This window comes from Pinus tabuliformis, chromosome 8 (genome assembly GCF_031772625.1).
Source record: "Pinus tabuliformis cultivar Carrire ecotype Pingquan chromosome 8, CPIR1, whole genome shotgun sequence".
In the NCBI taxonomy this organism is placed as follows: domain Eukaryota; kingdom Viridiplantae; phylum Streptophyta; class Pinopsida; order Pinales; family Pinaceae; genus Pinus; species Pinus tabuliformis.
In genome coordinates, this window is record NC_142294.1 from 1,736,935,142 (window position 1) to 1,736,948,737 (window position 13,596).

At 36.7% G+C, this 13,596-nt stretch overlaps 1 long non-coding RNA gene across 1 annotated transcript; it reads left to right on the plus strand.

Annotated features, from left to right (window-relative positions):
- Positions 1-1,010: 1,010 nt before the first annotated feature.
- On the plus strand, positions 1,011-4,380 carry LOC149243042 (uncharacterized). The gene is made up of 3 exons (XR_016245764.1): positions 1,011-3,076; positions 3,190-3,302; positions 3,418-4,380. It is a non-coding gene; the product is annotated as an uncharacterized LOC149243042 (long non-coding RNA).
- The last annotated feature ends 9,216 nt before the right edge of the window (positions 4,381-13,596 follow it).

Here is a 13,596-nt window from a genome sequence, read left to right on the forward strand (position 1 = left end):
GGAGGTAACATAAGAGTACTTGTACGCAAGGGAAACTGTAGCACGTTACAACCTAGGCCAGGAATTGTGGCCAACTCGAATTTCCATTTCCCAATTTCCGAAGGTTTTTATGGGTATTTATTTCAAGGTATTTATGTTGAATATTTGTAGGAAGGAAGAGCAGGGAAGTAGTATAGTGGCCCTCTTAAATTATACCAGTTAGAACCCAAGAGGAAACGTATACCATGGATCCTTGGAGTCATTGGGCTCTGCGCTCTTTTCTACCTCTTGGGTAGATGTTAGAATACTTGGTCTCCGCCATCTAAAGGTCCTAGATTGAGCAATGTCAATTTGGGCTGCAATTCCTTAATTCCGATAGTTTCTTCTTCATTTATTTCCTTTAGATTTTGGAGCCCATTATATAGTTGGGGCAAATTAGGCTTCAAAAGACAGCAAAACATTTGAGTCCAGAGATATCAAGTACAATGAGTATATTGCCTGTCGTGATCCAGTGACATCTCGTAAGTTGGATGGAAGGGGTTGATAAACAGATAACGCCATTCCCCAGACAAGGAGGAAACTCTGAAATGCATAGTTTACAGAGCATATCAATTTACAAAACACCATCGGATTCTTGACAAAGTTTCTATGGTGTTTTTGTGAAAAACGGATTTCAATTCTGTTAGGACTGAGGTGAGTCGAGACTGTGTGCTTTGGTTTATTTCTATTTGGGACTGCCGATCTGTTTTATGGTCCATGGACCATTTTATCCTCTCCAAATGATTGCTTATTTTTCAAGACTAATGAGGTAATAAGAGAAGGGAGATCTAGCTAACATTCTTTTCGTGTATCTAAGCACACTGCAGATCATGGGGTCCTTGTGGATGCAGATGGAGGCACAACACCGCTAGAGGTATGGGCTATAGTTCTTTTCGAGGCCTCCATTCATTGTACATGACGCTGCTATGCCATATAGAAATCTGAACTTAAAATGTCGCATGATTTTGTGCCTCTCTTTTCAGCAGGTCCAAAGACACTTCCAAGTTTGTAGGGAAGTAACAGAGAAAGTGCTTGCAGCTAGTTCAACAGAAAGCAAGGGAAACTCTAGCACGTTACAAAGTGGGGGTCAATCGGATTCGTTGGCCTCAATAGTTAAAAGCGAATGTTTTAAGTCTACATTTTTTATTTGATTTTATCTGATATGCCTAAAATATCTTGGCTATTTCCAGAATATGAAATTTCCCGTTAATAAGTCTAGCCATGTGGCCACCTCACTTCCAATGAGAGTTCAGAGAAGATCCTGCATATAATTTGCAGGTTGGTGGTAGAAAACAATCGATGCATGCATATGATAAGGTAGTGCAGTTTCATCCAGAAGAAATAAGACAAGATATGGGGCTGCAAAAATTGGCAGGAGAAGAAAATATTCCTTCTCCTTTCTCTAGGACCAAGGACTCTTCAGTTGTTTTGCAAGAGAAGTCTACTAGCTACATAGTACGATCCGAAGAAAATGGAAATGACAAAAGGGGAAGTGTGGGAATGAACGGTGTGTTTGTTGTTCAAACCCTGGAAACAACATTATGCTTTTCTGGTGCTCTATCTCTGCATAAAGTAATCAGCCTTTTCTGGTGCTCTATCTCTGCATAAAAGTAATCAGCCTTTTTTCTGGTGCTCTATCTCTACATAAAAGTAATCAACGTCTTTTCTGGTGCTCTATCTCTGCATAAAAGTAATCCGCCCCTTTTTTGGTGCTCTATCTCTGCATAAAAGTAATCAGCCTTTTCTAATGCTTTATCTCTGCATAAAAGTAATCAACCTTTTCTAGTGCTCTATCTCTGCATAAAAGTAATCAACCATTTCTTGTGCTCTATCTCTGCATAAAAACATTTAGCTTTTTCTAGTGTTTTATCTCTGCATGAAAATAGTCAAATAAATGAGACAAACACAATTTAATAGGAATAAATATAAAACATGTTCCAATGGGAATAATAAATTTTTGAAATGGCAGCTGGACTTGAATTCCAATGGTTATACCACCATATCCCCCCAGGAAAGGGAGGTTGATGTGAATGGTTTTGGATTGATAAAATGAGCATTGTATCTCAATGTGGCTTAGTTTTTTGGCACATATGAGCAACCAGTAACTGCGTTCATGAACCTGATTCATAGCCAGTAGCCATTGCATTATGGCTTTATACGTTGCTGGGAGATGAGAGATCCTTTCTTCTTTTCCCCTTAAGTTTCAACCCTGATCGAGTCCTTTTCTAGTGTAGCAATAAGATTGGAACCATTCTATAGAACGTACGATGATGTAAATAATGCCATTATACAACTATATACTCTGGAAATTCTGTGTCTCCGATTGTTCTTTGTACGACTGAGTTGGGTCAAGATTACTTTTAACATTGAAAATTTCATATAAATTACAATGCATGCCTAAGAGGTTTGGTTTGATCTATCTTCCAAAAAAACATTCATGTTAGCATGACAGAATTTATGTATTTACTAACTAATATTGTATTTGTAAAGAACCCCCGTACTTTTTTTTGAATCTTGTGTTGCTGAAACTCAATTTTCAAATTCTCGTGAAACAAATATTTTTGTTTAGCATGAACATACACACCAGTCTCTCTCCCTAGCCTTTACCTAGAAAGAAAGAGGTTGAAGTGACCTAATGAAAATATGGATTCGATAATGTAAGGCATTGTGAGTACTTAACGTGGGTGTATTGTTTCCTATTTAATCATAGCTTATTATTAATATGCTTCTGCAGAGTCATTATAAAATAGTTGACCAACAGGTAACAAAAAGTTCTCAATTTTGAGTTTGTAAAGCTAAGGGTTCAAAAATTTACTCCATGCTTATTAAACACTCAGTCAATGTTTATTAGGCACCCGCATTCTCCTTTAAGTCTACATTGGCAACTTATGACATTTATATGAACATTGTGCCTACGGTTTATTTTTCAATAGTAATGATGCAACAAGAGAAGGAAGATCTAACTAGCATTATTTTCTTGTATAGCGGCACATTGGAGATCTTAGGGTCCCTGTGGATGCAGATGGAGGTGCAGAGAAGGTTGTATGAACCGTTGGAGGTAAGGGATATAGGCTCTTTCTCGGCTTCCATTCATTGCACACGACTCTACTATGCTATAGACAAGTCTGAACTTAAAATGTCACATTGATTGTGTGCCTCCCTTTTGAACAGGTCCAAAGACACTTGCAAACTTGTAGTGAGGTAACATAAGAGTACTTGTGGTCAGTTCAAGAGTTAACGCAAGGGAAACTCTAGCAAGTTACAACTTGGAGTCAATTGGATTGGTAGCTACCTGTTCGAGAAATTCTGATTTCACATCAAAAGTGAAAAGCGAATGTTTTAGGTCTATTTTTTTTTTTGTTTTTTTTACTATGCCTAAAATATTTTGTGTATTTCCAGAATCTGAAATTTCCCATCAATTGGGCTATACTACAGACTCGTCTGCATACACCTTCCTCACTTTGAACATTGAGAGTTCAACTACAGAAAATTTGCAGGTTGGTGGTGGAAAACAGTCAAGGTATGCATATGATTCAATGGTGCAGTTTTCGCAGGAAGAAATAAGAAAGCATATGAGGCTGCAAGAATTGGCAGGGGAAGAAAATATCTCTTCTTCTTTCTCTTTCTCTGGGACCAAGGACTCTTCAATTATTTTGCACGAATTGTCTACTAGTGGCATAGTACACGCAGAAGAAAATGGCAATCCTTTGTCTGAAGAAAAAGGAAGCTTGTGAAGGAATGGCATGCTTTCTGTTCAACCCATGGTAATGACATTAGCGTTTTCTAGTGCTCTATCTCTCCATAAAACTAATCAACCTTTCCTAGTGCTCTATCTCCGCATAAAAATAAGCAGCCTTCTCTACTGCTCTATCTTTGCCCGAATATAATGAACCTTTTCTAGTGCTCTATTTCCGCATGAAAATATTATATGAATCGAGCTAAAAAAATGCTCAAACAAGAATTAATGAATTCTCAAAATGGCAGCGGAATTGGACTGGAATTCCAATGGTTATACCACTATATCCACCATGGAAAGGGAGCTTGACGTGAGTGGTTTTGGGTGAATCAGATGAGCATTGTATATCAATGTACCTTAGAATTTGGCACATATGAGAAAGTTGTAATTGCATTCATGAATGAGATTCAAAGCCAATGGCCATTGCATTATGGCTTTGTACATCGCTGGGAGATGAGAGATGTTATCTTTTTTCCCCCTTAAGATTCAACCACGATCAAGTCCTTTTCTAGCGTACCAATAGGATAGGCAACATTCTATAGATGTATGATGATGTAAATATATACAACTATATACTCTGGAAATTATTTGTCTTTGAATTTTCTTTGTACGACTAAATTGGGTCAAGACTACTTTTAACATTGAAAAGCTCATATAAATTACATTGCATGCCTCAGAAGTTTGGTTTGCTCCATCTTCCAAAAAAATTCATTCATGTTAGCATGACAAAATCTATGTAGCTACTAACTGACATTGCATTTGTAAAGAATCTCATGTATGTTTTTTAAATCTTGTGTTGGTGAAACTCAATATTCAAATTCCCCTTAAACAAATATTCTGGTTTAGCACGGGCATACACACAGGTCTATCTCCCTAGTCTTTATCCAAAAAGAAAGAGGTTGAAGTAAGCTAATGAAAATACTAATTCGATAATGGAAGGCATTGTGAGTACTTAACATGGGCAGGTTCTTCCCTATTTAATCATAGCTTACTATTAATCTATGTCTGCAGAATCACTGTAAAATGGTTGACCAACAGATAACAGAAAGTTCTCAAGTTTGAGTTTTTGAAGCCAAGGGTTCGAAAATTTACTTACTGCTTATTAGACACTCACTCAATGGTTATTACGCACCCGCATTCTCCTTCAAGTCTGCACTGGCAACTTAGCACTGGCAACTTAGGACATTTATATGAGCACTGTTGTCAATGTCAATGATCACGGTATGACAGAAGTTTGCAGCGTTAACATAAATATTCATCACAAACGTATATTATTGACATGTAAGCGCAAAGGAGATAGAAGAATACGCAAACTAAGAAAACGTCACTTTATAGGGTGAAAGAAACTATTAACAAATGGATTATGTACATCCTATTCCATATAAGCGATGGTGGAATTTCGAAAAAAGGTTTCTGCAATTTGTCTTCATACATTTTTTCGTTGGTAAAGAAGTGTCCTTCCATTTAGAAAGAATGTTTGCACTGTGTCATGTCAAATCTACCTAGGTATTGTAACCAATCAGATTTTGGGATACATATTTTTATATTCGACATAACTAGTTTGATAAACAGATAACACCACTGCCCAGATAAGGATGAAGCCTTGAAATGCCCAGGTTACAAAAGCAGGTCCGTTTAAACAACACCGTTAGGATTTGACAACGTCTCCAAGGTGTTTTTGTAAAAAATGGTTTTCAATTCTGTCGGGACTGAGGAGAGTCACAACTATGTGCTGTGGTTTATTTCTGTTAGAGACTATGCCTCTGGTTTACGGTCCTTAGGTCCCTAGACCATTTTAGCCCCTCGAAATGATGTTTTTTTCTAAGACTAATGATGCAAGAAGAGAAGGTATATCTAGGTAACACATTTTTTTTTTCCTTGTATTTTAGCACTTTGCGGATCATATAGTCCCTGTGGATGCAAATGGAGGTACAGAGAAGGTCATGAAAACCACTAGAGCTAAGGGCTATAATTCCCATAATTCCCATCTTGGCTTCCATTCTTTGTATGTGACTCTACTATGCCATAGAGAAGTCTGAATTTAAAATGTCATGTTGATTGCGTGCCTCTCTTTTGAGCGAGTTCATAGACACTTGCAACTTCGTATGGGAGCACAAAGAAATCCTTTGCAGTCAGTTCTAGAGAAAGCGGGGAAACTCTCTCAAGTTACAACTTGGGGTCAATTGGATTGGAAGTTACTTGTTCAAATTTTTTTGAGAAGGCCTCAAGACTGAAAAGTGAATGTTTTTACATCTACATTTTCTAATTTGACTTTCTTTACTTTGACTAAAATAATATCTGGTCTATTTCCAGAATTTCAAATTTTCTGTCAATAATTCTAGGCTGCAGATTGGTCTAGATATAGTTCCCTCGCTTCGAATGAGAGTTCAATGAAGATTCCCGCAAAAAAGTGTCAAGATATGCATATGGTATACAATAGTGCAGTTTTAGTAGGAAGAAATCAATCAAGATACGAGGTTGCAAGAATTGTCAGGGGAAGAAAATATTTCTTCTCTTTTTTCTAGGACCAAGGACTCTTCAACCATTTTGAATGAGAAGGCTACTAGTGACATAGTAAAAGCATAAGAAAATGACAGTCGTTTATCTGGGAGGAAAAGGAAGCTTTTGAATCAATGGAGTGGTTGTTCTTCAACCCATGCCAACAACATTAGCCTTTTCTAGTGCTTCGTCTCTGCATAAAAATGTGTCAGTGTTTTCCAGTGCTTCGTCTCTGCATGAAAATGGTCAAATGCACGAGGCAACAAAATTTTATGTGAATCAAGATAAAACATGTTCCAACGGGAATATTAAATTCTCACACTGGCTGCGAAATTGGACTTGAATTCTAATGGTTATACCATTGTATCCTTCGAGGAATGGGGGCTTGATATGAATGGTTTTGGGTGGAGAATATGAGTCTTTGGCACATATGAGCAAGCAGTAGTTGCATTCATGAATGGGGAATAGAGCCAAACCATTCATGTTCCCATGTTAGAATTTATCTATGCGTTGACTAATATTGTATTTGTAAAGAAGCTCTTGTTTTCTTTTAATCTCGTGGCGGTGAAACTCAAGCTTCAAATTCTCTCCTTGTTGGTGAAATCAAGGTTCAAATTTGCGACAAACAATTTTTTTGGTTTAGCATAGGTATACACACCGGTCTCTCTCCCTAGATTTTGCCTAAAGAAAAAGAGGTCAAGGTGACGTAATGACAATTTTGATTCAATAATGTAAGGCATTATGAGTACTTGACATGGGTGAACTGTTGACTTGGGTATTCCTATTTAATTAAATTATAGCTCATTATTAGTCAATGGCCGCAGAGTCATTATAAAAAGGTTGACTAGTAGATGATATGAATTTCTCAAATTTCATGAAGTGAAACACGGGGCTCAAAACCTCACTTCATGTATATTAAGCACCCATACCCTTTGTATTAGGCCCCCACATTCTCCTTTAAGTTTTCACTTGCATTGCCAACTTATGGCATTTATGTGAACACTTTTGCCAATGCCACTAATCATTGTACAAGACAAGTGTGCAGGGTTAGCAAGAATACTCATCATGGATGGATATGATTGACACGTAAGAAAAGGAGATAGGTAGAAGAATATACGCCACTGAGAAAAAAATCACTTTATGTGGCAGAATAAACTATTAAAAATTGCATTCTATAGGTCATGTCACATATAAGTGATGGTGGAATTTTCCCAAAATGGTTATGTCGATTGTCTTCACATATCTCTCTTTTTAGAGCTATTTTGTTTCCTTGTGAAGTATCCTTCTAGCAAGATTGTTTGCATTGTGTCGTGTAAAAGGCACCCACGCATTGCCATCAATCACAGTTTGAGATACATATAAATGAATTTGATTATATCTTGCCTAGACCAATTCGTGTCTCCCCTTGAAATCCCAAGGCCTTCATGTGACAACATTACATTGTTTTTTATCCTATTATAATTTCTTTGGTAAGATTCCCTAATTTCGATTGCCCCTTTTACTATGATGGTTTTGAGCATTGAGCATTGTTTGTCTAGTCCGATGACATAGTTGCTTTATTTTTTAAAATTTGGATATCATTAAATTTGAGCCAACTTAAAGCAATTTTTAAAACCATGGCTCATGAACTTGGTGAGGCTGGAGTGCACGAGTTCAATTCGAACTTTCCCAAATCTCAACAACAAAAATAATTCAAAATGGAAGTTTTTCTTTTCCTTTTAGGCACTTACATGTTATAGTGGTGAACTTTTCCCTTCACCTGCAAGTTGATTTACTTGGCAGTAAACACGCCATGGGTTACTCATAGCTAAGGATCTAACTCACGGTTACTAATGCGTTTGACTCACCACTGGAGAGTTTGACTCGACTACAAAGACTCAAACTTGGGTCCAAGGTAATTCAATTTGACAAAAAGGGCGAGTGGCATGTCGACTTGACAGTAATCAATTTTATTAAGTATGCGCCATAGAATCCATATTAGTGGTTTATGCCGCTTTGGATTTGAATGTGTGACGTCTTAGGAATAATCACATGTTCTTGACCATTAAGGCTAATCATGTTGTACTCTAAGTTATTCGTTTTCGTTAATCTATATTGGTTATGGTGCTTAAATGAATATTAGTAGCACTAGAGCTCGAACTAATACCGTTTAACACTAAAATCATTAATTAAATTGGAACTGGATTTAGAATCAAACACATTATCACAAATCGGATTCCAAATCAAAATAGTTAACCCTTAAATTAGGACCTCCTTAGAACTGGAGTTGGACAGGATGAAGCAAAATAAGAAGCAGGATTAGAACCAAAACCAAAAAGGTTCGACCTCAAAGTCATGAACGGGAGAAAAATGTTCAACCAAGACATATATAAAATGTTCAATTATATATATCCAAGCTATTAAACAACACTTGCATAAATAATAATAATAAGAATAAAACAATGTAAGCTACTAAACAACAATTATAGAAAGTATTTTTGATGTACAGAGAATGTAAGGGTAAATACATGGAATCTATTGACATTTAATTGAAATATATTTTGAACAAATATACATAACATTGATGATCTAAATTGTGTAAAGAGTGCAAAAATAATTATACTATAATCTACAATTAATGTATGTATGTGGTCCAAAATGTTCGTTCATATATATATATATATATATATATATATCCAACCTATTAGACACCAATGCTATAAAAGTTTTTAATGCATAAAGAATGTAAGCGTAAATACATGACGCCCAGTGGAATCTAATGGCACTCAATCAATACATTTTTGAATCAAAATACATAATGTTGAGGATCTAAATTGTCTCAATAGTCCAAAAACAATTACAAATCCTCATCCAAATATTGGTTTTCTACCATCTGTACATCAGTGTATACTCAATGTCCAATACCAATGTTTGTACCTTGCCACAATGAATGCCATTTCACGTCACAATTCGATCAAGATAAGTCCATTGAAGATGGGTGGAATCATTAAATAGATCGAAACCAATCTTTGGGTAGTTGCGGTGTTTTAAAAAAAATAAAAAATAAAAATGGGGATGGCGCAACACCAATTAAATTAATTGTTTTGCGTGTGATTTATCACAATAGCCAATTTTAATGGATTTTGTCTAGTTTTGATCAATGCACAACATGAGAAGTGAAAACTAGTTTGAATGACTAGTGTTGTTTAGAAGTGACCAAAATTTGGTTGAATTAGTGAATTTTGGTGCAGAATGATCGATATCAATAACACCGGTTCAACAATTTCCTTTAATTTTATATTTGTTTAATTTTCAACATCCCTCCAATAAGATTGAAGAACTAATCTCACGCCATGCTAAAACATCTCGATATGCTTTGCCACTAGAGCAAACAACCACTTTGATAGGGTGTTCAAAATCATGAGCATTTGGGTCAACACAAAGTTCAACCCGAAACTAAGAATACCAGTGTCATCGCGGTTTAATATAGATTTCATGTGTAAGTTATAGACTAGAGACTAATCTCACATTGTTCAAGATGCACAGGATCATGTGGTGAAGAGATGGGATTAGATTCATCGTGTTACAACGAACAATCCCACATAATAAGAAGAATGATTAAGATAGATTATGAACAACGAGCACAAGAATAAAAGGTTACAACAATGCATCGAATATGCACACCAAAACATATCTGCACTAGTACATCAGTGGTGTTCATACATATTATTCAAAAGGTGGACAATATATACATGCGTCACCAAAAGACATACATCAAGCATTTCTTCAATGGATTCATCCTTAATGGTTACATTGTCCATCTAACCATTAGCCGCACCGGAATGTTATTGCTCAGTTTTGGTCCTAGGTGTCGGCGTTACAAACTCAGCAGCCTCTCAACGAGTTTCAATGTGCTCTATTGTACCAATTTCACCATCCTTAATTCCCCTTACTTTTGTCTCATTGACCTATAATATTAATCCTATTCCAAATCCGCTTGACTTAATATCCAAAATAGTATCGATCGCAGTACCTTCAAGAATATTACCTCATCCATCTAGATTTTTATGCTTAGAAAGTTGCTTCCTTGCGATGGAAATACAAATATACTTTAATTTCCTTCTAGACTGTAGGATGTGATTGTGGTGGGTTGTCCTCACAACTTATGGGGTGAGGGACGGGGAGCGATTTTGACGAGTAACATGATTTCATCCCAAAGTTGAGAGTTGCATGGACTAAGATAATCCGTGGGCAAACTCAACCTTTTTGGTGAGTTTATTTTTTAAGACGAGGTAAGGTTTTGCGTTGACCTACTCATTTTTTCAAACTTCCGTTGATTTGGGTTTGCTTAAAATGAACCAAAACCTCTAATGGAACAGTTCCATGGTTAAAAATTCCCATTAATCATGTGGAGCGTAACGTTTGGCATTATTCCTAATAGATTCGAGCAATAATTTTAAGGGGAAAGAGACTAGGCTTGTCCGCTATCTAAGTTATTCCAAATTGCTATCATCCGCTTAGATAACCATGATAATAAACTAATACCTTTTTTGAAACCATAAATTGGAATTTATACCCACTTTCTCCGAAACCTTACATCCAAAATCCCACTCCATTTCATCTTCTTGCCACCTCTTAAAACACTTAAAAGGTTCCATTTAATGAATATTCATGGCTTTTATTGTAGCAATGGCCGCGAACTTTAGTTAGTATGTGGAACAACTAGAACCTTTTCATATGAAATTCTTGCCCAAATCTCACAAGGTTTTTCTTCGAAGTTCTAATTCCACCTTGTTGATGGGAAATTTGAGGATGAGACTTTGGCATTTGGGTTCTTGGTCCATTTTAAGTCAAGGCGTGTTGACCAAGAACCCGTAATTCCTCATCCACCGTGACATACAAGGATTCAAGGGTAAGAGGTGATGTTGAGCTAGGAGAGATGGCAAATTAGAAGAAGGGAGGCTTGTGGGGGAGCGTAAAACTCAAAGGAGTAGTTTAGCAATTGTAGCCAAATTTCGCCAACCCACAAGCATTCATTAAAGATTTAGGATTTTGACCATGGAATTTTGAATAGCACGGTCTAAGATTAGTTCTTCGATCGGATGGAAGGGATGCCAAAAATTAAAGAAGTATGAAATTAATGGAAATTGTTGGACTCAAGCTATCAATGTTGGTCGAATTGCACCAAAATCCGTTGGCCATAGTTCCCGTCAATTAGAGTTCCTAATTGGAAAAAGGATATATGACCTTGGGAACTTTGAATGGTAGGAACTATGACCAACAAGCGAAGGTCGTAGTTACCCCGTTGGTCGAGGTTTCTTCCTCAAAGTTCCTATCGGTCAGAGTCCTTGACTAAGAAAGGGTGGTATGACCTTAGGAACGTTGACTGAGAGGACCTATTCCCTGCGATTACGATGGGAAAATGGAAGTCATAGTTCCTTTGTTGGTCAAATTTCCTTCACCACTATTCTTGTTAGTCAAAGTTCCTCACCGGAAAAGTTCCAAATCACTGAAGGAACTATGACCTCAAGAAAGTTGACTGATAGGAACCATCCTTGGAAAAATGACTGATGGATGAAGGTCATATCCCCTTTGTTAGTCAAATCTCCCGATGTCACAATGGTTTACTAATAAAGGCACTGTGACCTCAAGAACTCTGATTGATATGAACTACGACCGACATATGAAGGTCCTAGTTCCTTTGCCAACCAAAGTTCCTTCATCATAGTTCGTATTAGTTAGAGTCCCTAACTAACAAAGGAACTATGACCCGAGGAATTTTCATTGGTAGGAAATACTCCCTAGAACTATGATCTACAAATGAAGGTCATAGTTCATTTCTCAGTCGAATTTCGTTCGTCGTAGTCCTTGTGGTCATAGTTCATGTCTGTCGAATTTCTTGATTAATAAAGGAATTGTGAACTCAAGAGCTTTGATTGGAGAGGACTATTCCCTAGGATTCAAACTGACAAATGAAGGTCATACATAGTTCCTTTGACAGTTAAAGTTCATATAATTCATGTCAATCAAAGTTCCCGACTAACAAAAGAACTATGACTTCATGAACTTTGATTGATAGGGACCATTACCTAGAACTACCACTGACAAATAGAGGCAATATTTACTTTGTCATATTTCATGTGGTCAGAGTTCATGACGGACAAAGGGACTAGACATGATTTTTAAATTAAAATATCTGGATGATTTTAAAAGAGCATTTCATGTGGTGAGAGTTTATGACGGACAAAGGGACCATGACCTCATGTTTAAAATAAAATATGTGGATGACTGATTTTAGACTTTAGTGGTCCATACTAATTTTGATAATCCGAAAGACATTATCAAATATCTGGATGATATATTTAGAAATATAAGCGGATGATATATTTAAATATAAATGAAATTAAAATAGCAATATCTGGATGATATATTTAAATATAAATGAAATTAAAATAGCAGATGATATATTTAAATATAAATGAAATTAAAATAGCGGATGATATATTAATTAAAAAATATGAAATGGATGATATATTCAAATATAAATATAAATATTAATTAAAAAATATGAAATGGATGATATATTCAAATATAAATATTAATGAGATTAATTAAAAAATATGAAATGGATGATATATTCAAATATAAATATTAATTAAAAAATATGAAATGGATGATATATTCAAATTCAAATATAAATATAAATATTAATTAGAAAAGCGGTCACGTTATCCTTCCACTGCAGGGAGCGGGAGGTAGTCGTTGCTCTGTGAAGCCAGCCTCACGCGTTCCCCTCCTCTCTAAGGCGCATGACACTTCCCGGAAGAAGCTCCCGGACCCTGCCCTTCGACAGGGGGCCATGTACCAACTCTCTACTTGGAGCAGGGCGCACCCACTCATCCAATTACACCTCACGCCCACCACTATCAACGCTTTGGTTTCTGCGCCCCCCGCGCGTGTGGGATATATGTGACTCTCTCACTCACTCACTCACCATTACCATTACATTTCTATCCTCTGTGTCTCTGTCTTTGCTCGGCTCATCGCATTGTGGTACCAATTCAATTCTTATTGTGAAAATCCATCCATATTTTTGTCAAGGACAACGAGCAGAACACAGCTGGACGTGGAGAACAGAATCGATTGCTCACACTCACAATACGCATTTCACACCACATTCGCGCATTTAAATGTAAAACTTCCTTTCTGGACGTGCAGAAGAGAAGTGCCTTTACACTACATCAACCAATTGCTCACACACAGACAGACAGCTTTAAAATATGCGTATTTCAAACCAAACGTTTTCTGAATTCGCCCCTTCCACGGATCAACTGTAAACTTGCCTTTCTCCTGTTTCTTGCAAA